At 50.9% G+C, this 23,708-nt stretch overlaps 5 non-coding genes across 5 annotated transcripts; all 5 read right to left on the bottom strand.

Moving 5' to 3' along the window:
- Positions 1-6,922: 6,922 nt before the first annotated feature.
- TRNAN-GUU (transfer RNA asparagine (anticodon GUU)) lies at positions 6,923-6,996 on the bottom strand. The gene has a single exon. It is a non-coding gene; the product is annotated as a tRNA-Asn (tRNA).
- A 4,035-nt stretch (positions 6,997-11,031) lies between these two features.
- TRNAN-GUU (transfer RNA asparagine (anticodon GUU)) lies at positions 11,032-11,105 on the bottom strand. Its single transcript has one exon. It is a non-coding gene; the product is annotated as a tRNA-Asn (tRNA).
- A 1,981-nt stretch (positions 11,106-13,086) lies between these two features.
- On the bottom strand, positions 13,087-13,160 carry TRNAN-GUU (transfer RNA asparagine (anticodon GUU)). Its single transcript has one exon. It is a non-coding gene; the product is annotated as a tRNA-Asn (tRNA).
- Positions 13,161-20,426: 7,266 nt separating this feature from the next.
- On the bottom strand, positions 20,427-20,500 carry TRNAN-GUU (transfer RNA asparagine (anticodon GUU)). The gene has a single exon. It is a non-coding gene; the product is annotated as a tRNA-Asn (tRNA).
- A 2,127-nt stretch (positions 20,501-22,627) lies between these two features.
- On the bottom strand, positions 22,628-22,701 carry TRNAN-GUU (transfer RNA asparagine (anticodon GUU)). Its single transcript has one exon. It is a non-coding gene; the product is annotated as a tRNA-Asn (tRNA).
- Positions 22,702-23,708: the final 1,007 nt, after the last annotated feature.

The raw sequence follows: 23,708 nt of genomic DNA, 5'->3' as shown, positions 1-23,708 counted from the left end.
CTACCGGGTGGGCTCGAAACTCCAAGCTTTCAGTTAACAGCCGATCGCGCTAGCCAATTGCGCCACGGAGTTAGTCCTGCTCCACTCTAGCCACCATCAGAACATATCTTTAAAGCTATCAGCCCAAAGAAAAAAAAGCAACACACCACTCCCGGGAGGGCTCGAACCTCCAACCTTTCGGTTAACAGCCGATAGCGCTAGCCAATTGCGCCACGGAGACAGTCGTGCTCCACTCTCACCACCATCAGAACATTTCTTCGAAGCTATCAGCCCAAAGAAAAATAAGCGCCGCACCACCACCGGGTGGGCTCGAACCTCAAACCTTTCGGTTAACAGTCGATCGCGCTAGCCAATTGCGCCACGGAGACAGTCCTGCTACACTCTCACCACCATCAGAACATATCTTCAAAGGTTTCAGCCCAAAGAAAAAAAGCGCCGCACCACCCCCGGGTGGGCTCGAACTTCCAACCTTTCGGCTAACAGCCGATCGCGCTAGCCATTTGCGCCACGGAGACAGTCGTGCTCCACTTTCACCACCATCAGAACATATCTTCAAAGCTATCAGCCCAAAGAAAAAAAGCGCCGCACCACCCCCGGGTGGGCTCCAACCTCCAACCTTTCGGGTAACAGCCGATCGCTCTAGCCAATTGCGCCACGGAGACAGTCATGCTCCACTCTCTCCACCATCAGAACATATCTTCAAAGCTATCAGCCCAAAGAAAAAAAAAGCGCCGCACTACCACCGGGTGGGCTGTAACCTCCAACCTTTCGGTTAACAGCCGATCGCGCTCGCCAATTGCGCCATGGAGACAGTCGTGCTCCACTCTCACCAACATCAGAACATAACTTCAAACTATCAGCCCAAAGAAAAAAAAGCGCCGCACCACCCCCGGCCGGGCTCGAACCTCCATCCTTTCTGTTAACAGCCGATCGCGATAGCCAATTGCGTCACGGAGACAGTCGTGCTCCACTCTCACCACCATTAGAACATATCTTCAAAGCAATCAGCGCAAAGAAAAAAGAAGCGACACACCGTCCCCGGGTGGGCTCAAAACTCCAACTTTTCGGTTAACAGCCGATCGCGCTAGCCAATTGCGCCACGTAGACAGTCTTGTTCCACTCTCACAACCATCAGAACATATCTTCAAAGCTACCAGCGCAAAGAAAAAAAAGCGACACACCGTCCACGGGTGGGCTCGAAACTCCAACCTTTCGGTTAACAGCCGATCGCGCTAGCCAATTGCGCCACGGAGATAGTCCTGCTCCACTCTCACCCCCATCAGAACATATCTTCAAAGCTATCAGCTCAAAGAAAAAAAAGCGCCGCGCCACTACCGGGTGGGCTCGAAACTCCAAGCTTTCGGTTAACAGCCGATCGCGCTAGCCAATTGCGCCACGGAGACAGTCCTGCTCTACTCTCACCACCATCAGAACATATCTTCAAAGCTATCAGCCCAAAGAAAAAAAGCGCCGCACCACCACCGGGTGGGCTCGAACCTCAAACCTTTTGGTTAACAGTCGATCGCGCTAGCCAATTGCGCCACGGAGACAGTCCTGCTTCACTCTCACCACCATCAGAACATATCTTCAAAGCTATCAGCCCCTAGAAAAATAAGCCCACACCACCACCGGGTGGGCTCGAACCTCCAACCTTTCGGTCAACAGCAGATCGCGCTAGCCAATTGCGCCACGGACACAGTCGTGCTCCACTCTCACCACCATCAGAACATATCTTCAAAGCTATCAGCGAAAAAAAAAGCGACACACCGTCCCCGGGTGGGCTCAAACCTCCAACCTCTCGGTTACCAGCCGATCGCGAAAGCCAATTGCGCCACGGAGACAGTCCTGCTACACTCTCACCACCATCAGAACATATCTTCAAAGCTATCAGCCCAAAGAAAAAAAGCGCCGCACCACCCCCGGGTGGGCTCGAACTTCCAACCTTTCGGCTTACAGCCGATCGCGCTAGCCATTTGCGCCACGGAGACAGTCGTGCTCCACTTTCACCACCATCAGAACATATCTTCAAAGCTATCAGCCCAAAGAAAAAAAGCGCCGCACCACCCCCGGGTGGGCTCCAACCTCCAACCTTTCGGGTAACAGCCGATCGCTCTAGCTAATTGCGCCACGGAGACAGTCATGCTCCACTCTCACCACCATCAGAACATATCTTCAAAGCTATCAGCCCAAAGAAAAAAAAAGCGCCGCACTATCACCGGGTGGGCTGTAACCTCCAACCTTTCGGTTAACAGCCGATCGCGCTCGCCAATTGCGCCATGGAGACAGTCGTGCTCCACTCTCACCAACATCAGAACATAACTTCAAAGCTATCAGCCCAAAGAAAAAAAGCGCCGCACCACCCCCGGGTGGGCTCCAACCTCCAACCTTTCGGGTAACAGCCGATCGCGCTCGCCAATTGCGCCATGGAGACAGTCGTGCTCCACTCTCACCAACATCAGAACATAACTTCAAAGCTATCAGCCCAAAGAAAAAAAAGCGCCGCACCCCCCCCCCCGGCCGGGCTCGAACCTCCAACCTTTCGGTTAACAGCCGATAGCGCTAGCCAATTGCGCCACGAAGACAGTCGTGCTCCACTCTCACCACCATCAGAACATTTATTCGGAGCTATCAGCCCAAAGAAAAAAAAGCGCCGCACCGCCACCGGGTGGGCTCGAACCTCCAACCTTTCGGTTAACAGCCGATCGCGCTAGCCAATGGCGCCACGGAGACAGTCGTGCTCCACGCTCACCACCGTCAGAACATTTCTTCAGAGCTATCAGCCCAAAGAAAAAAAAGCGCCGCACCACCACCTGGTGGGCTCGAACCTCCAACCTTTACGTTAACAGCGGATCGCGCTAGCCAATTGGGCCACGGAGACAGTCGTGCTCCACTCTCACCACCATTAGAACATATCTTCAAAGCTATCAGCGCAAAGAAAAAAGCAACACACCACTCCCGGGAGGACTCAAACCTCCAATTTTTCGGTTAACAGCCGAACGTGCAGGCCAATTGCGCCACGGAGACAGTCGTGCTCAGATCTGACCACCGTGAGAACATGTCTCTAAAGTTATCAGCACAAAGAAAAAAGCAACACACCACTCCCAGGAGGGCTCGAACCTCCAACCTTTCGCCTAACAGCCGATCGCGCTAGCAAATTGCGCCACGGAGCCAGTCCTGCTTTACTCTCACCACCATCAGAACATATCTTCAAAGCTATCAGCCCAAAAAAAAAGTGCCGCACCACAACCGGGTGGGTTTGAACCTCCAACTTTTCGGTTAACTGCAAATCGCGCTAGCCAACTGTGCCACGGAGACAGTCGTGCTCCACTCTCACCACCGCCAGGACATTTCTTCAGAGCTATCAGCCCAAAAAAGAAGCGCCGCACCACTACCGGGTGGGCTCGAAACTCCAAGCTTTCAGTTAACAGCCGATCGCGCCAGCCAATTGCGCCACGGAGACAGTCGTGCTCCACTCTCACCACCATCAGAACATTTCTTCGGAGCTATCCGCCCAAAGAAAAATAAGCGCCGCACCACCACCGGGTGGGCTCGAACCTCCAACCTTTCAGTTAACAGTCGATCGCGCTAGCCAATTGCGCCACGGAGACAGTCCTGCTTCACTCTCACCACCATCAGAACATATCTTCAAAGCTATCAGCCCATAGAAAAAAGCCCGCACCACCACCGGGTGTGCTCGAACCTCCAACCTTTCGGTTAACGGCCGAACGCGCTAGCCAATTGCGCAAAGGAGACAGTCCTGCTCCACTCTAGCCACCATCAGAACATATCTTTAAAGCTATCAGCCCAAAGAAAAAAAAAGCAACACACCACTCCCGGGAGGGCTCGAACCTCCAACCTTTCGGTTAACAGCCGATAGCGCTAGCCAATTGCGCCACGGAGACAGTCGTGCTCCACTCTCACCACCATCAGAACATTTCTTCGGAGCTATCAGCCCAAAGAAAAAAAAGCGCCGCACCACCACCGGGTGGGCTCGAACCTCCAACCTTTCGGTTAACAGCCGATCGCGCTAGCCAATGGCGCCACGGAGACAGTCGTGCTCCACGCTCACCACCGTCAGAACATTTCTTCAGAGCTATCAGCCCAAAGAAAAAAAAGCGCCGCACCAACACCTGGTGGGCTCGAACCTCCAACCTTTACGTTAACAGTGGATCGCGCTGGCTAATTGGGCCACGGAGCCAGTCGTGCTCCACTCTCACCACCATTAGAACATATCTTCAAAGCTATCAGCGCAAAAAAAAGCAACACACCACTCCCGGGAGGGCTCAAACCTCCAAATTTTCGGTTAACAGCCGAACATGCTGGCCAATTGCGCCACGGAGGCAGTCGTGCTCAGATTTGACCACTGTGAGAACATGTCTCTAAAGTTATCAGCGCAAAGAAAAAAGCAACACACCACTCCCAGGAGGGCTCGAACCTCCAACCTTTCGGCTAACAGCCGATCGCGATAGCCAATTGCGTCACGCAGACAGTCGTGCTCCACTCTCACCACCATTAGAACATATCTTCTAAGCAATCAGCGCAAAGAAAAAAAAGCGACACACCGTCCCTGGGTGGGCTCGAAACTCCAACTTTTCGGTTAACAGCCGATCGCGCTAGACAATTGCGCCACGGAGACAGTCCTGCTCCACTCTCACCACCATCAGAACATATCTTCAAAGCTATCAGCCCAAAGAAAAAAAGCGCCGCACCACCACCGGGTGGGCTCTGACCTCCAACCTTTCGGTTAACAGCTGATCGCGCTCGCCAATTGCGCCACGGAGACAGTCGTGCTCCACTCTCACCAACATCAGAACATATCTTCAAAGCTATCAGCCCAAAGAAAAAAAAAGCGCCGCACCACTCCCGGCCGGGCTCGAACCTCCATCCTTTCTGTTAACAGCCGATCGCGATAGCCAATTGCGTCACGGAGACAGTCGTGCTCTACTCTCACCACCATCTGAACATACCTTCAAAGCTATCAGCTCAAAGATAAAAAAGCGCCGCACCACTACCGGGTGGGCTCGAAACTCCAAGCTTTCAGTTAACAGGCGATCGCGCTAGCCAATTGCGCCACGGAGACAGTCCTGCTCCGCTCTCACCACCATCAGAACATATCTTCAAAGCTATCAGCCCAAAGAAAAACAGCGCCGCACCACCATCGGGTGGGCTCGAACCTCCAACCTTTCGGTTAACAGTCGATCGCGCTAGCCAATTGCGCCACGGAGACAGTCCTGCTTCACTCTCACCACCACTTGAACATTTCTTCGGAGCTATCAGCCCAAAGAAAAAAAAGCGCCGCACCACCACTGGGTGGGCTCGAACCTCCAACCTTTCGGTTAACAGCCGATCGCGCTAGCCAATGGCGCCACGGAGACAGTCGTGCTCCACGCTCACCACCGTCAGAACATTTCTTCAGAGCTACCAGCCCAAAGAAAAAAAAGCGCCGCACCACCACCTGGTGGGCTCGAACCTCCAACCTTTACGTTAACAGCGGATCGCGCTACCCAATTCGGCCACGGAGGCAGTCGTGCTCCACTCTCAACACCATTAGAACATATTTTCAAAGCTATCAGCGCAAAGAAAAAAGCAAAACACCACTCCCGGGAGGGCTCAAACCTCCAATTTTTCGGTTAACAGCCGAACGTGCTGGCCAATTGCGCCACGGAGACAGTCTTGCTCAGATCTCACCACCGTGAGAACATGTCTCTAAAGTTATCAGCGCAAAGAAAAAAGCAACACACCACTCCCAGGAGGGCTCGAACCTCCAACCTTTCGCTTAACAGCCGATCGCGCTAGCAAATTGCGCCACGGAGGCAGTCCTGCTATACTCTCACCACCATCGGAACATATCTTCAAAGCTATCAGCCCAAAGAAAAAAAAGTGCCGCACCACCACCGGGTGGGCTCGAACCTCCAACTTTTCGGTTAACTGCAAATCGCGCTAGCCAACTGCGCCACAGAGACAGTCGTGCTCCACACTCACAACCATCAGAACATATCTTCAAATCTATCAGCAAAAAGAAAAAAAAAGCGACACACCGTCCCCGGGTGGGCTCGCAACTCCAACCTTTCGGTTAACAGCCGATCGAGCTAGCCAATTGCGCCACGGAGACAGTCCTGCTCCACTCTCACCACCGTCAGAACCTTTTTTCGGAGCTATCAGCCCAAAGAAAAAAAAGCGCCGCACCGCCACCGGGTGGGCTCGAACCTCCAACCTTTCGGTCAACAGCCGATCGCGCTAGCCAATGGCGCCACAGAGACAGTCGTGCTCCACTCTCACCACCATGAGAACATATCTTCAAAGCTATCAGCGAAAAGAAAAAAAAGCGACACACCGTCCCCGGGTGGGCTCAAACCTCCAACCTCTCGGTTAACAGCCGATCGCGCTAGCCAATCGCGCCACGGAGACAGTCCTGCTATACTCTCACCACCATCAGAACATATCTTCAAAGCTATCAGTCCAAAGAAAAAAAGCGCCGCACCACTCCGGGTGGGCTCGAACCTCCAAACTTTCGTCTAACAGCCGATAGCGCTAGCCAATGGCGCCACGGAGACAGTCGTGCTCCACTCTCACCACCGTCACAACATTTCTTCGGAGCTATCAGCCCAAAGAAAAAAAAGCGCCGCACCACCACCGGGTGGGCTCGAACCTCCAACCTTTCGGTTAACAGCCGATCGCGCTAGCCTATGGCGCCACGGAGACAGTCGTGCTCCACGCTCACCACCGTCAAAACATTTCTTAAGAGCTACCAGCTCAAAAACAAAAGCGCCGCACCACCACCTGGTGGGCTAGAACCTCCAACCTTTACGTTAACAGCGGATCGCGCTACCCAATTGGGCCACGGAGACAGTCGTGCTCCACTCTCAACACCATTAGAACATATCTTCAAAGCTATCAGCGAAAAGAAAAAAAAGCGACACACCGTCCCCGGGTGGGCTCAAACCTCCAACCTCTCGGTTAACAGCCGATCGCGCTAGCCGATTGCGCCACGGAGACAGTCCTGCCATACTCTCACCACCATCAGAACATATCTTCAAAGCTATCAGTCCACAGAAAAAAAGCGCCGCACCACTCCGGGTGGGCTCGAACCTCCAACCTTTCGTCTAACGGCCGATGGCGCTAGCCAATTGCGCCACGGGGACACTGAGGCTCCACTTTCACCACCATCAGAACATATCTTCAAAGCTATCAGCGCAAAAAAAGCGACACACCGTCCCCAGTGGGCTCGAAACTCCAAGCTTTCGGTTAACAGCTGATCACGCTAGCCAATTGCGCAACGGAGACAGTCCAGCTCCACTCTCACCACCATCAGAACATATCTTCAAAGCTATCAGCCCAAAGAAAAAAAGCGCCGCACTACCACCGGGTGGGCTCGAACCTCCAACCTTTCGGTTAACAGCTGATCGCGCTCGCCAATTGCGCCATGGAGACAGTCGTGCTCCACTCTCACTAACATCAGAACATATCTTAAAAGCTATCAGCCCAAAGAAAAAAAGCGGCGCACCACCCCCGGGTGGGCTCGAACCTCCATCCTTTCTGTTAACAGCCGATCGCGCTAGCCAATTGCGCCACGGAGACAGTGAGGCTCCACTTTCACCACCGTCAGAACATTTCTTCAGAGCTATCAGCCCAAAGAAAAAAAAGCAACACACCACTCCCGGGAGGGCTCGAACCTCCAACCTTTCGGTTAAGAGCCGATAGCGCTAGCCAATTGCGCCACGGAGACAGTCGAGCTCCACTCTCACCACCATGAGAACATATCTTCAAAGCTATCAGCGAAAAGAAAAAAAAGCGACACACCGTCCCCAGTGGGCTCGAAACTCCAAGCTTTCGGTTAACAGCCGATCACGCTAGCCAATTGCGCAACGGAGACAGTCCAGCTCCACTCTCACCACCATCAGAACATATCTTCAAAGCTATCAGCCCAAAGAAAAAAAAGTGCCTCACCACCACCGTGTGGGCTCGAACCTCCAACTTTTCGGTTAACTGCAAATCGCGCTAGCCAACTGCGCCACAGAGACAGTCGTGCTCCACTCTCACCACCATCAGAACATATCTTCAAAGCTATCAGCGAAAAGAAAAAAAAAGCGACACACCGTCCCCGGGTGGGCTCGAAACTCCAACCTTTCGGTTAACAGCCAATCGAGCTAGCCAATTGCGCCACGGAGACAGTCCTGCTCCACTCTCACCACCATCAGAACATATCTTCAAACAATCAGCTCAAAGAAAAAAAAGCGCCGCGCCACTACCGGGTGGGCTCGAAACTCCAAGCTTTCGGTTAACAGCCGATCGCGCTAGCCAATTGCGCCAGGGAGACAGTCCTCCTATACTCTCACCACCATCAGAACATATCTTCAAAGCTATCAGTCCAAAGAAAAAAACGCCGCACCACTCCAGGTGGGCTCGAACCTCCAACCTTTCGTCTAACAGCCGATCGCGCTAGCCAATTGCGCCACGAAGACAGTGAGGCTACACTTTCACCACCGTCAGAACATTTCTTCAGAGCTATCAGCCCAAAGAAAAAAAGCAACACACCACTCCCGGGAGGGCTCGAACCTCCAACCTTTCGGTTAACAGCCGATAGCGCTAGCCAATTGCGCCACGGAGACAGTCGTGCTCCACTCTCACCACCATGAGAACATATCTTCAAAGCTATCAGCGAAAAGAAAAAAAGCGCCGCACCACTCTGGGTGGGCTCGAACCTCCAACCTTTCGTCTAACAGCCGATAGCGCTAGCCAATGGCGCCACGGAGACAGTCGTGCTACACTCTCACCACCGTCACAACATTTCTTCGGAGCTATCAGCCCAAAGAAAAAAAAGCGCCGCACCACCACCGGGTGGGCTCGAACCTCCAACATTTCGGTTAACAGCCGATCGCGCTAGCCAATGGCGCCACGGAGACAGTCGTGCTCCACGCTCACCACCGTCAGAACATTTCTTCAGAGCTACCAGCTCAAAAAAAAAAAGCGCCGCACCACCACCTGGTGGGCTAGAACCTCCAACCTTTACGTTAACAGCGGATCGCGCTACCCAATTGGGCCACGGAGACAGTCGTGCTCCACTCTCAACACCATTAGAACATATCTTCAAAGCTATCAGCGCAAAGAAAAAAGCTACACACCACTCCCGGGAGGGCTCAAACCTCCAATTTTTTGGTTAACAGCCGAACGTGCTGGCCAATTGCGCCACGGAGACAGTCTTGCTCAGATCTCACCACCATGAGAACATGTCTCTAAAGTTATCAGCGCAAAGAAAAAAGCAACACACCACTCCCAGGAGGGCTCGAACCTCCAACCTTTCGCTTAACAGCCGATCGCGCTAGCAAATTGCGCCACGGAGGCAGTCCTGCTATAATCTCACCACCATCAGAACATATCTTCAAAGCTATCAGCCCAAAGAAAAAAAGCGCCGCACCACCACCGGGTGGGCTCGAACCTCAAACATTTTTGTTAACAGCCGATCGCGCTAGCCAATTGCGCCACGGAGACAGTCCTGCTCTACTCTCACCACCATCAGAACATATCTTCAAAGCTATCAGCTCAAAGAAAAAAAAGCGCCGCACCACCACCGGGTGGGCTCGAACCTCAAACATTTTTGTTAACAGCCGATCGCGCTAGCCAATTGCGCCACGGAGACAGTCCTGCTCTACTCTCACCACCATCAGAACATATCTTCAAAGCTATCAGCTCAAAGAAAAAAAAGCGCCGCACCACTACCGGGTGGGCTCGAACCTCCAACCTTTCGGTTAACAGTCGACCGCGCTAGCCAATTGCGCCACGGAGACAGTCCTGCTTCACTCTCACCACCATCAGAACATATCTTCAAAGCTATCAGCCCATAGAAAAAAGCCAGCACCACCACCGGGTGTGCTCGAACCTCCAACCTTTCGGTTAACAGCCGATCGCGCTAGCCAATGGCGCCACAGAGACAGTCGTGCTCCACTCTCACCACCATGAGAACATATCTTCAAAGCTATCAGCGAAAAGAAAAAAAAAGCGACACACCGTCGCCGGGTGGGCTCAAACCTCCAACCTCTCGGTTAACAGCCGATCGCGCTAGCCAATCGCGCCACGGAGACAGTCCTGCTATACTCTCACCACCATCAGAACATATCTTCAAAGCTATCAGTCCAAAGAAAAAAAGCGCCGCACCACTCCGGGTGGGCTCGAACATCGAACCTTTCGTCTAACAGCCGATAGCGCTAGCCAATGGCGCCACGGAGACAGTCGTGCTCCACTCTCACCACCGTCACAACATTTCTTCGGAGCTATCAGCCCAAAGAAAAAAAAGCGCCGCACCACCACCGGGTGTGCTCGAACCTCCAACCTTTCAGTTAACAGCCGATCTCCGCTAGCCAATGGCGCCACGGAGACAGTCGTGCTCCACGCTCACCACCGTCAGAACATTTCTTCAGAGCTACCAGCTCAAAAAAAAGCGCCGCACCACCACCTGGTGGGCTAGAACCTCCAACCTTTACGTTAACAGCGGATCGCGCTACCCAAATGGGCCACGGAGACAGTCGTGCTCCACTCTCAACACCATTAGAACATATCTTCAAAGCTATCAGCGCAAAGAAAAAAGCAACACACCACTCCCGGGAGGGCTCAAACCTCCAATTTTTCGGTTAACAGCCGAACGTGCTGGCCAATTGCGCCACGGAGACAGTCTTGCTCAGATCTCACCACCATGAGAACATGTCTCTAAAGTTATCAGCGCAAAAAAAAAGCAACACACCACTCCCAGGAGGGCTCGAACCTCCAACCTTTCGCTTAACAGCCGATCGCGCTAGCAAATTGCGCCACGGAGGCAGGCCTGCTATAATCTCACCACCATCAGAACATATCTTCAAAGCTATCAGCCCAAAGAAAAAAAACTGCCGCACCACCACCGGGTGGGCTCGAACTTCTAACTTTTCGGTTAAATGCAAATCGCGCTACCCAACTGCGCCACGGAGACAGTCGTGCTCCACTCTCACCACCATCAGAACATATCTTCAAAGCTATCAGCGAAAAGAAAAAAAAGCGACACACCGTCCCCGGGTGGGCTCAAACCTCCAACCTCTCGGTTAACAGCCGATCGCGCTAGCCGATTGCGCCACGGAGACAGTCCTGCTATACTCTCACCACCATCAGAACATATCTTCAAAGCTATCAGTCCACAGAAAAAAAGCGCCGCACCACTTTGGGTGGGCTCGAACCTCCAACCTTTCGTCTAACAGCCGATGGCGCTAGCCAATTGCGCCACGGAGACACTGAGGCTCCACTTTCACCACCATCAGAACATATCTTCAAAGCTATCAGCGCAAAAAAAGCGACACACCGTCCCCAGTGGGCTCGAAACTCCAAGCTTTCGGTTAACAGCCGATCACGCTAGCCAATTGCGCAACGGAGACAGTCCAGCTCCAATCTCACCACCATCAGAACATATCTTCAAGGCTATCAGCCCAAAGAAAAAAAGCGCCGCACTACCACCGGGTGGGCTCGAACCTCCAACCTTTCGGTTAACAGCTGATCGCGCTCGGCAATTGCGCCATGGAGACAGTCGTGCTCCACTCTCACTAAACTCAGAACATATCTTAAAAGCTATCAGCCCAAAGAAAAAAAGCGGCGCACCACCCCCGGGTGAGCTCGAACCTCCATCCTTTCTGTTAACAGCCGATCGCGCTAGCCAATTGCGCCACGGAGACAGTCGTGCTCCACTCTCACCACCATCAGAACATATCTTCAAAGCTATCAGCGCAAAGAAAAAAAAAAGCGACACACCATCCCCGAGTGGGCTCGAAACTCCAACCTTTTGATTAACAGCCGATCGCGCTAGCCAATTGCGCCACGGAGACAGTCCTGCTCCACTCTCACCACCATCAGAACATATCTTCAAAGCTATCAGCTCAAAGAAAAAAAGCGCCGCGCCGCTACCGGGTGGGCTCGAACCTCCAACCTTTCGGTTAACAGCCGATCGCGCTCGCCAATTGCGCCATGGAGACAGTCGTGCTCCACTCTCACTAACATCAGAACATATCTTCAAAGCTATCAGCCCAAAGAAAAAAAGCGGCGCACCACCCCCGGGTGGGCTCGAACCTCCATCCTTTCTGTTAACAGCCGATCGCGCTAGCCAATTGCGCCACGGAGACAGTCGTGCTCCACTCTCACCACCATCAGAACATATCTTCAAAGCTATCAGCTCAAAGAAAAAAAAGCGCCGCGCCGCTACCGGGTGGGCTCGAAACTCCAAGCTTTCGGTTAACAGCCGATCGCGCTAGCCAATTGCGCCACGGAGACAGTCCTGCTCTACTCTCACCACCATCAGAACATATCTTCAAAGCTATCAGCTCAAAGAAAAAAAGCGCCGCACCACTACCGGGTGGGCTCGAACCTCCAACCTTTCGGTTAACAGTCGACCGCACTAGCCAATTGCGCCACGGAGACAGTCCTGCTTCACTCTCACCACCATCAGAACATATCTTCAAAGCTATCAGCCCATAGAAAAAAGCCAGCACCACCACCGGGTGTGCTCGAACCTCCAACCTTTCGGTTAACAGCCGATCGCGCTAGCCAATGGCGCCACAGAGACAGTCGTGCTCCACTCTCACCACCATGAGAACATATCTTCAAAGCTATCAGCGAAAAGAAAAAAAAAGCGACACACCGTCGCCGGGTGGGCTCAAACCTCCAACCTCTCGGTTAACAGCCGATCGCGCTAGCCAATCGCGCCACGGAGACAGTCCTGCTATACTCTCACCACCATCAGAACATATCTTCAAAGCTATCAGTCCAAAGAAAAAAAGCGCCGCACCACTCCGGGTTGGCTCGAACATCGAACCTTTCGTCTAACAGCCGATAGCGCTAGCCGATGGCGCCACGGAGACAGTCGTGCTCCACTCTCGCCACCGTCACAACATTTCTTCAGAGCTACCAGCTCAAAAAAAAAAGCGCCGCACCACCACCTGGTGGGCTAGAACCTCCAACCTTTACGTTAACAGCGGATCGCGCTACCCAACTGCGCCACGGAGACAGTCGTGCTCCACTCTCACCACCATCAGAACATATCTTCAAAGCTATCAGCGAAAAGAAAAAAAAGCGACACACCGTCCCCGGGTGGGCTCAAACCTCCAACCTCTCGGTTAACAGCCGATCGCGCTAGCCGATTGCGCCACGGAGACAGTCCTGCTATACTCTCACCACCATCAGAACATATCTTCAAAGCTATCAGTCCACAGAAAAAAAGCGCCGCACCACTTTGGGTGGGCTCGAACCTCCAACCTTTCGTCTAACAGCCGATGGCGCTAGCCAATTGCGCCACGGAGACACTGAGGCTCCACTTTCACCACCATCAGAACATATCTTCAAAGCTATCAGCGCAAAAAAAAAGCGACACACCGTCCCCAGTGGGCTCGAAACTCCAAGCTTTCGGTTAACAGCCGATCACGCTAGCCAATTGCGCAACGGAGACAGTCCAGCTCCACTCTCACCACCATCAGAACATATCTTCAAGGCTATCAGCCCAAAGAAAAAAAGCGCCGCACTACCACCGGGTGGGCTCGAACCTCCAACCTTTAGGTTAACAGCTGATCGCGCTCGACAATTGCGCCATGGAGACAGTCGTGCTCCACTCTCACTAAACTCAGAACATATCTTAAAAGCTATCAGCCCAAAGAAAAAAAGCGGCGCACCACCTCCGGGTGGGCTCGAACCTCCATCCTTTCTGTTAACAGCCGATCGCGCTAGCCAATTGCGCCACGGAGACAGTCGTGCTCCACTCTCACCACCATCAGAACATATCTTCAAAGCTATCAGCGCAAAGAAAAAAAAAGCGACACACCGTCCCCGAGTGGGCTCGAAACTCCAACCTTTCGGTTAACAGCCGATCGCGCTAGCCAATTGCGCCACGGAGACAGTCCTGCTCCACTCTCACCACCATCAGAACATATCTTCAAAGCTATCAGCTCAAAGAAAAAAAGCGCCGCGCCGCTACCGGGTGGGTTCGAACCTCCAACCTTTCGGTTAACAGCCGATCGCGCTCGCCAATTGCGCCATGGAGACAGTCGTGCTCCACTCTCACTAACATCAGAACATATCTTCAAAGCTATCAGCCCAAAGAAAAAAAGCGGCAACCACCCCCGGGTGGGCTCGAACCTCCATCCTTTCTGTTAACAGCCGATCGCGCTAGCCAATTGCGCCACGGAGACAGTCGTGCTCCACTCTCACCACCATCAGAACATATTATTATTTATTTAATAATACTGTCAACCCTCCAAGAGGGTCATAACAGAGAGGACAATACAATTACATACATAAAAAATGTACAAGGTACATAAAGTTGCGTAACACTCGGCACTTCACAATGAAAACAGGTATTTCATTAATACAATTCAGAATACAAAATAACAATTCAAAATTCACTGACATATTCCAAAATAATGGACATGAGGTCGCTTACATCAAACTCAACAATCTCGTAAGTGTGCCTCTACAGCATTTTCGAAGTCGGTGACATTGTTTAAAACAACAATTGCGTTTGGTAGTTTGTTCCACATTTCTACGACATCCGGGAAGAAAGAATATCGAAACATGTCAGTATTTGTTTGATATGGTTTTATGACGCAATCGTGGTTAGTTCGGGGATTTATTTTGCCTGGGGGGTGTAAATATTTGAACTTATCAATCTTAAGTTGCTCGTGAATTATTTGGAAGAATACCTTCAGCCTATATTTTTTTCTCCGCAGTTCAAGAGTATCTAAGTTGCATCTCTGTAACATCAGCGTGACCGATTCCTTTCTTCGGTATGTTGAACAAATAAAACGCGCCGCCAGTCTTTGTATTCTTTCCAGCTTCTTCTTAAGGGTCGCTTGATGGGGACTCCAAACAACGGCTGAGTATTCTAGTATCGTTCTAATGAAGGTGGTGTATGCAATATGTTTTACGTCACGCGATGCATGTTCCAGTTTTTTCCTCAATATGTACAACTTTTGATAGGCTATCGTGCAAACGTTATCTATATGTTCAGTCCATGACACTTTTCGCGTAATTGTTACCCCGAGATACTTGAACTGTTGCGCATGCACCAACAAGTGTCCACCAATGCTGTACGGAAAGGAATGGATAGTTTTCCTTTTACTGATGTGTGTATATGTAGATTTAGAATAATTTATTGACATTTTCCATTTCCTACACCAATTATCTAACTTTTTCAAACAATTCTGAACTTTCAATTGGTCATCTAACTTGGTAATTGTGGCGTAGATTAGGCAGTCGTCTGCAAAAAGTTTAACTTGGACACCCTCTTCTGCCGCCACACTACTGATGTCATTGATATAGAGGAGAAACAATAGTGGTCCCAATACTGAGCCTTGGGGCACCCCTGAAAGTACAGCTAAAGGATCTGATACATAACCATCCAGTTTTACTACCTGCGTACGGTTTGTTAAATATGCTTCAATCCATTTTATTACGAGCTCATTTATTCCTGCATTACGTAATTTGAAGATTAATTGGACATGGGGTACTTTATCGAACGCCTTCGCAAAATCCACGCAAACCACATCAACCTGTTGTCTTATATCTACAGCAGCCGCAAAATCATGGATTGTTTCTATTAACTGTGTCACGGTTGATAACCCGGTCCTGAAGCCATGTTGATAAGGATACAGCAAAGTGTTCTGATCTAGGAACCTGAGTATATGTTTTGCTATTATATGTTCGAACAGTTTGCAGGTAACTGAAGTAAGTGACACTGGACGGTAATTTGTAGCCTGTTTTCGGTTGCCTCCTTTAAATACAGGAATGACGAATGCGGTGCGCCAATCTTGTGGCAGTGAGTGCATTGTATATGTTTTTTGAAAGATGATAGTCAGATAATGTGACATCCATTCTGCATATCGTTTGAGGAATACAGTTGGTATACCGTCGGGACCGCTCGATTTTTTCGTGTCCAATTTGAGTAATTGTTGAAATACGCCTTCCCTAGCTATTTCGAGTGTTTCCATTGGAACAGTGGGAAGAATTCTTAAGGCTTCTTCCGTACTCGCTGTAGTTTCCAGTGGGTTAAATACAGACTGAAAAAAGTTATTGAAATGGTTTGCTATCTCATCTTTTTTCTTATAATGTTACTACCAACATGAATTTCATCAGCTGTTTCTTTCCTGTCGCTAAAATACCGCCAAAATTTCTGAGGTGAAGACCTGAGGAACTCACTGAGGTTTTTTTCAAAAAATGTTTGTTTAGATGTGGCCAAGGTACGCCTGAGTTCAGTTTTTAAATTTCTCAGAACCACTGGCGACGTGCTCCCCTTACGCAGCCTCTTAAGTTTCCTCTTCATATGAATTATATCTCGGGTGATCCAAGGACTTCTCTGTTTCGTTTTTTTAACGCGTGATGGAACATATTTGGCTATGCAGTAACATATAATACATTTGAATTCTTGCCATAGCTCTTCTACTGATTTTAAACCCGAGATGCTCTCGAAATTATCCAATTGGATCTCCAAATAGTCAAGAATCGATGTATCGTCAGCCCTAGCATAGTCTTTAACTTTTACTGGCACATAGCTCTTCACATGTCTCAATGCTCGAACAGGCAGATCAAGACAGATCATCCTGTGATCCGATATACCATCTTGCACCATCACCTTGTAATCATTTAATTTATTTGATAGGAACACCAAGTCTAGTATCGACCTTGACGTCGGCGTAATTCTGGTATCTTCAAGCACTATTTGTTTCAAATTGTAGGTAAACATAATTTCTAGCATTTTTTCTGCGTTTACTGGCTCCCCACCACTGTACGAAAAATTCTTCCAGTTTATATGTGGAATATTAAAATCCCCAGTCAATATCAACCTAGTGTTCTCATTTACATGGGCACATAAAAACTTGTTCAAGGATTTCAGAAACTCAGGGGAGCTTGAGGGTGGCCGATATACAACTCCAATAAGGAAAACGGTGCTTTCACATGTTATTCTACACCAGAGAGTTTCTGGTACTTCGCAATCAATCAACGAAGCATTAAGAGAACCTTTAATGATTATACACACCCCACCTCCACGTGAGTCTCTGTCTTTTCTAAATATGCTGTAACTGGGAGGTACAACACAATCATTCGGTATATTTTCATGCAACCACGTTTCTGTTATCGTGGTTATGTGAGGATCGTGGGAAAGCAATAAGTACTCAAGGTGCGTAGTCTTGTTCACTATACTGCGAGCATTGAACGAGAGCAATCTTAGCTATTTTTTTGGTGCCTCAAATGAGCTGCCTGGGCTATCAGATCCGTTTGCCTCAGTTAATACGACGCGCTCACTTCGCTTCGTTGTAACAGTACCACGTTTGCCCGAGTGCAAATAGCGCTCGCCTCTGACGTCATCCCATGCGTATATGTCATCGTTTATCCTGAGTTTATCGTGTACGAGAACTACTTTCGCACCCGCCTCCCTATCCAAGGCAGCGCTTTGCCATAACTTCTTTCGTATCTGCACTGTTTCCTTCGCATAGTCGTTGCTTATTCTGATCGAAGTTCCCTTTAGTTTTGCGCAGCTTTTAAAGATAGTATCCTTTTCCTTGCTGTCGTAAAATTTCAGGATCACGGGCCTTGGTCTATCACGATTTACTTTTCCGATCCGGTGAATTCTTTCCACTGTAGTAACTTCTATGCGAAGAACTTTAGAAAAAATGTCATTCACAATGCGTCTTTTTAACACTTGCGCAGACTCGTTCGCGCTCTCAGGAAGGCCAAACACCAAGAGATTATTTCGTCTGCTTCTATTTTCGTAATCAATTAACTTGTCATTTTGCTCCCGAACGATGGCCTCCAGTTTATCCATTCTATCTTTCATTTCATCAAACATGGATATTACACCCTGTATCTTATCTGTTTTAGCATTCACTTCTGCAATTTCTTTCCTGATGTCGTCTACCTTGCATTCCAAAGCATTTTGTTTTTCGAGAATTTCCTGCAAAATTTCAGCAGTCTTTGGGCCTGGATTTTCCTCAACATCACCAGCCATCAGCAGTAACAGTACTGACCAGCAATCGTTCAAAATAGCACAACATCTACGAGGGCACGGCAGCACTAACAAGTATCTATTATCACTGCGATACGTAGAGCTGTAACTAACCTGCAATAGCAGCAACGGTGTTTTAGACATCTTGTTCGCCAGCCAAGTGCCGTGCCCTCTGAAGCCGATGTTCTCGCGTTGTCCCTTTTTAAGACAGGTCGCTGGTGACGTCACACCCGTGGCAGCAAGTCCAGAAAGTGCGCACTCCAAGCTTCCATTTTCGCAACGCTGCGCATCGACGAAGAAAAAGCAGCCTCCGTCGTCGTCCACAGGCATTCCGACGATAAACCATGGCAGCATCTGCAATAGCAGCAACGGTGTTTTAGACATCTTGTTCGCCAGCCAAGTGCCGTGCCCTCTGAAGCCGATGTTCTCGCGTTGTCCCTTTTTAAGACTGGTCGCTGGTGACGTCACACCCGTGGCAGCAAGTCCAGAAAGTGCGCACTCCAAGCTTCCATTTTCGCAACGCTGCGCATCGACGAAGAAAAAGCAGCCTCCGTCGTCGTCCACAGGCATTCCGACGATAAACCATGGCAGCATCTGCAATAGCAGCAACGGTGTTTTAGACATCTTGTTCGCCAGCCAAGTGCCGTGCCCTCTGAAGCCGATGTTCTCGCGTTGTCCCTTTTTAAGACTGGTCGCTGGTGACGTCACACCCGTGGCAGCAAGTCCAGAAAGTGCGCACTCCAAGCTTCCATTTTCGCAACGCTGCGCATCGACGAAGAAAAAGCAGCCTCCGTCGTCGTCCACAGGCATTCCGACGATAAACCATGGCAGCATCTGCAATAGCAGCAACGGTGTTTTAGACATCTTGTTCGCCAGCCAAGTGCCGTGCCCTCTGAAAAGCTATCAGCTCAAAGTTATATCTTCAAAGCTATCAGCTCAAAGAAAAAAAAGCGCCGCGCCGCTACCGGGTGGGCTCGAAACTCCAAGCTTTCGGTTAACAGCCGATCGCGCTAGCCAATTGCGCCACGGAGACAGTCCTGCTCTACTCTCACCACCATCAGAACATATCTTCAAAGCTATCAGCCCAAAGAAAAAAAGCGCCGCACCACCACCGGGTGGGCTCGAACCTCAAACATTTTTGTTAACAGCCGATCGCACTAGCCAATTGCGCCACGGAGACAGTCCTGCTCTACTCTCACCACCATCAGAACATATCTTAAAAGCTATCAGCTCAAAGAAAAAAAAGCGCCGCAAAACTACCGGGTGGGCTCGAACCTCCAACCTTTCGGTTAACAGCCGATCGCGCTAGCCAATGGCGCCACAGAGACAGTCGTGCTCCACTCTCACCACCATGAGAACATATCTTCAAAGCTATCAGCGAAAAGAAAAAAAAAGCGACACACCGTCGCCGGGTGGGCTCAAACCTCCAACCTCTCGGTTAACAGCCGATCGCGCTAGCCAATCGCGCCACGGAGACAGTCCTGCTATACTCTCACCACCATCAGAACATATCTTCAAAGCTATCAGTCCAAAGAAAAAAAGCGCCGCACCACTCCGGGTGGGCTCGAACATCGAACCTTTCGTCTAACAGCCGATAGCGCTAGCCAATGGCGCCACGGAGACAGTCGTGCTCCACTCTCACCACCGTCACAACATTTCTTCGGAGCTATCAGCCCAAAGAAAAAAAAGCGCCGCACCACCACCGGGTGTGCTCGAACCTCCAACCTTTCGGTTAACAGCCGATCGCGCTAGCCAATGGCGCCACGGAGACAGTCGTGCTCCACGCTCACCACCGTCAGAACATTTCTTCAGAGCTACCAGCTCAAAAAAAAAAGCGCCGCACCACCACCTGGTGGGCTAGAACCTCCAACCTTTACGTTAACAGCGGATCGCGCTACCCAATTGGGCCACGGAGACAGTCGTGCTCCACTCTCAACACCATTAGAACATATCTTCAAAGCTATCAGCGCAAAGAAAAAAGCAACACACCACTCCCGGGAGGGCTCAAACCTCCAATTTTTCGGTTAACAGCCGAACGTGCTGGCCAATTGCGCCACGGAGACAGTCTTGCTCAGATCTCACCACCATGAGAACATGTCTCTAAAGTTATCAGCGCAAAGAAAAAAGCAACACACCACTCCCAGGAGGGCTCGAACCTCCAACCTTTCGCTTAACAGCCGATCGCGCTAGCAAATTGCGCCACGGAGGCAGTCCTGCTATAATCTCACCACCATCAGAACATATCTTCAAAGCTATCAGCCCAAAGAAAAAAAACTGCCGCACCACCACCGGGTGGGCTCGAACTTCTACCTTTTCGGTTAAATGCAAATCGCGCTAGCCAACTGCGCCACGGAGACAGTCGTGCTCCACTCTCACCACCATCAGAACATATCTTCAAAGCTATCAGCGAAAAGAAAAAAAAGCGACACACCGTCCCCGGGTGGGCTCAAACCTCCAACCTCTCGGTTAACAGCCGATCGCGCTAGCCGATTGCGCCACGGAGACAGTCCTGCTATACTCTCACCACCATCAGAACATATCTTCAAAGCTATCAGTCCACAGAAAAAAAGCGCCGCACCACTTTGGGTGGGCTCGAACCTCCAACCTTTCGTCGAACAGCCGATGGCGCTAGCCAATTGCGCCACGGAGACACTGAGGCTCCACTTTCACCACCATCAGAACATATCTTCAAAGCTATCAGCGCAAAAAAAAAGCGACACACCGTCCCCAGTGGGCTCGAAACTCCAAGCTTTCGGTTAACAGCCGATCACGCTAGCCAATTGCGCAACGGAGACAGTCCAGCTCCAATCTCACCACCATCAGAACATATCTTCAAGGCTATCAGCCCAAAGAAAAAAAGCGCCGCACTACCACCGGGTGGGCTCGAACCTCCAACCTTTCGGTTAACAGCTGATCGCGCTCGGCAATTGCGCCATGGAGACAGTCGTGCTCCACTCTCACTAAACTCAGAACATATCTTAAAAGCTATCAGCCCAAAGAAAAAAAGCGGCGCACCACCCCCGGGTGGGCTCGAACCTCCATCCTTTCTGTTAACAGCCGATCGCGCTAGCCAATTGCGCCACGGAGACAGTCGTGCTCCACTCTCACCACCATCAGAACATATCTTCAAAGCTATCAGCGCAAAGAAAAAAAAAGCGACACACCATCCCCGAGTGGGCTCGAAACTCCAACCTTTCGGTTAACAGCCGATCGCGCTAGCCAATTGCGCCACGGAGACAGTCCTGCTCCACTCTCACCACCATCAGAACATATCTTCAAAGCTATCAGCTCAAAGAAAAAAAGCGGCGCGCCGCTACCGGGTGGGCTCGAACCTCCAACCTTTCGGTTAACAGCCGATCGCGCTCGCCAATTGCGCCATGGAGACAGTCGTGCTCCACTCTCACTAACATCAGAACATATCTTCAAAGCTATCAGCCCAAAGAAAAAAAGCGGCGCACCACCCCCGAGTGGGCTCGAACCTCCATCCTTTCTGTTAACAGCCGATCGCGCTAGCCAATTGCGCCACGGAGACAGTCGTGCTCCACTCTCACCACCATCAGAACATATCTTCAAAGCTATCAGCTCAAAGAAAAAAAAGCGCCGCGCCGCTACCGGGTGGGCTCGAAACTCCAAGCTTTCGGTTAACAGCCGATCGCGCTAGCCAATTGCGCCACGGAGACAGTCCTGCTCTACTCTCACCACCATCAGAACATATCTTCAAAGCTATCAGCCCAAAGAAAAAAAGCGCCGCACCACCACCGGGTGGGCTCGAACCTCAAACATTTTTGTTAAGAGCCGATCGCGCTAGTCAATTGCGCCACGGAGACAGTCCTGCTCTACACTCACCACCATCAGAACATATCTTCAAAGCTATCAGCTCAAAGAAAAAAAAGCGCCGCACCACTACCGGGTGGGCTCGAACCTCCAACCTTTCGGTTAACAGTCGACCGCGCTAGCCAATTGCGCCACGGAGACAGCCCTGCTTCACTCTCACCACCATCAGAACATATCTTCAAAGCTATCAGCCCATAGAAAAAAGCCAGCACCACCACCGGGTGTGCTCGAACCTCCAACCTTTCGGTTAACAGCCGATCGCGCTAGCCAATGGCGCCACAGAGACAGTCGTGCTCCACTCTCACCACCATGAGAACATATCTTCAAAGCTATCAGCGAAAAGAAAAAAAAACGACACACCGTCGCCGGGTGGGCTCAAACCTCCAACCTCTCGGTTAACAGCCGATCGCGCTAGCCAATCGCGCCACGGAGACAGTCCTGCTATACTCTCACCGCCATCAGAACATATCTTCAAAGCTATCAGTCCAAAGAAAAAAAGCGCCGCACCACTCCGGGTTGGCTCGAACATCGAACCTTTCGTCTAACAGCCGATAGCGCTAGCCAATGGCGCCACGCAGACAGTCGTGCTCCACTCTCACCACCGTCACAACATTTCTTCAGAGCTACCAGCTCAAAAAAAAGCGCCGCACCACCACCTGGTGGGCTAGAACCTCCAACCTTTACGTTAACAGCGGATCGCGCTACCCAACTGCGCCACGGAGACAGTCGTGCTCCACTCTCACCACCATCAGAACATATCTTCAAAGCTATCAGCGAAAAGAAAAAAAAGCGACACACCGTCCCCGGGTGGGCTCAAACCTCCAACCTCTCGGTTAACAGCCGATCGCGCTAGCCGATTGCGCCACGGAGACAGTCCTGCTATACTCTCACCACCATCAGAACATATCTTCAAAGCTATCAGTCCACAGAAAAAAAGCGCCGCACCACTTTGGGTGGGCTCGAACCTCCAACCTTTTGTCTAACAGCCGATGGCGCTAGCCAATTGCGCCACGGAGACACTGAGGCTCCACTTTCACCACCATCAGAACATATCTTCAAAGCTATCAGCGCAAAAAAAAAGCGACACACCGTCCCCAGTGGGCTCGAAACTCCAAGCTTTCGGTTAACAGCCGATCACGCTAGCCAATTGCGCAACGGAGACAGTCCAGCTCCACTCTCACCACCATCAGAACATATCTTCAAGGCTATCAGCCCAAAGAAAAAAAGCGCCGCACTACCACCGGGTGGGCTCGAACCTCCAACCTTTCGGTTAACAGCTGATCGCGCTCGGCAATTGCGCCATGGAGACAGTCGTGCTCCACTCTCACTAAACTCAGAACATATCTTAAAAGCTATCAGCCCAAAGAAAAAAAGCGGCGCACCACCCCCGGGTGTTCTCGAACCTCCATCCTTTCTGTTAACAGCCGATCGCGCTAGCCAATTGCGCCACGGAGACAGTCGTGCTCCACTCTCACCACCATCAGAACATATCTTCAAAGCTATCAGCGCAAAGAAAAAAAAAAGCGACACACCGTCCCCGAGTGGGCTCGAAACTCCAACCTTTCGGTTAACAGCCGATCGCGCTAGCCAATTGCGCCACGGAGACAGTCCTGCTCCACTCTCACCACCATCAGAACATATCTTCAAAGCTATCAGCTCAGAGAAAAAAAGCGCCGCGCCGCTACCGGGTGGGCTCGAACCTCCAACCTTTCGGTTAACAGCCGATCGCGCTCGCCAATTGCGCCATGGAGACAGTCGTGCTCCACTCTCACTAACATCAGAACATATCTTCAAAGCTATAAGCCCAAAGAAAAAAAGCGGCGCACCACCCCCGGGTGGGCTCGAACCTCCATCCTTTCTGTTAACAGCCGATCGCGCT

Source organism: Rhipicephalus microplus, unplaced genomic scaffold, assembly GCF_043290135.1.
Source record: "Rhipicephalus microplus isolate Deutch F79 unplaced genomic scaffold, USDA_Rmic scaffold_53, whole genome shotgun sequence".
Classification (NCBI taxonomy): Eukaryota; Metazoa; Arthropoda; class Arachnida; order Ixodida; family Ixodidae; genus Rhipicephalus; species Rhipicephalus microplus.
The sequence above is the reverse complement of the archived record's forward strand: the minus strand, read 5'-3'. Positions and strand labels throughout refer to the sequence as shown.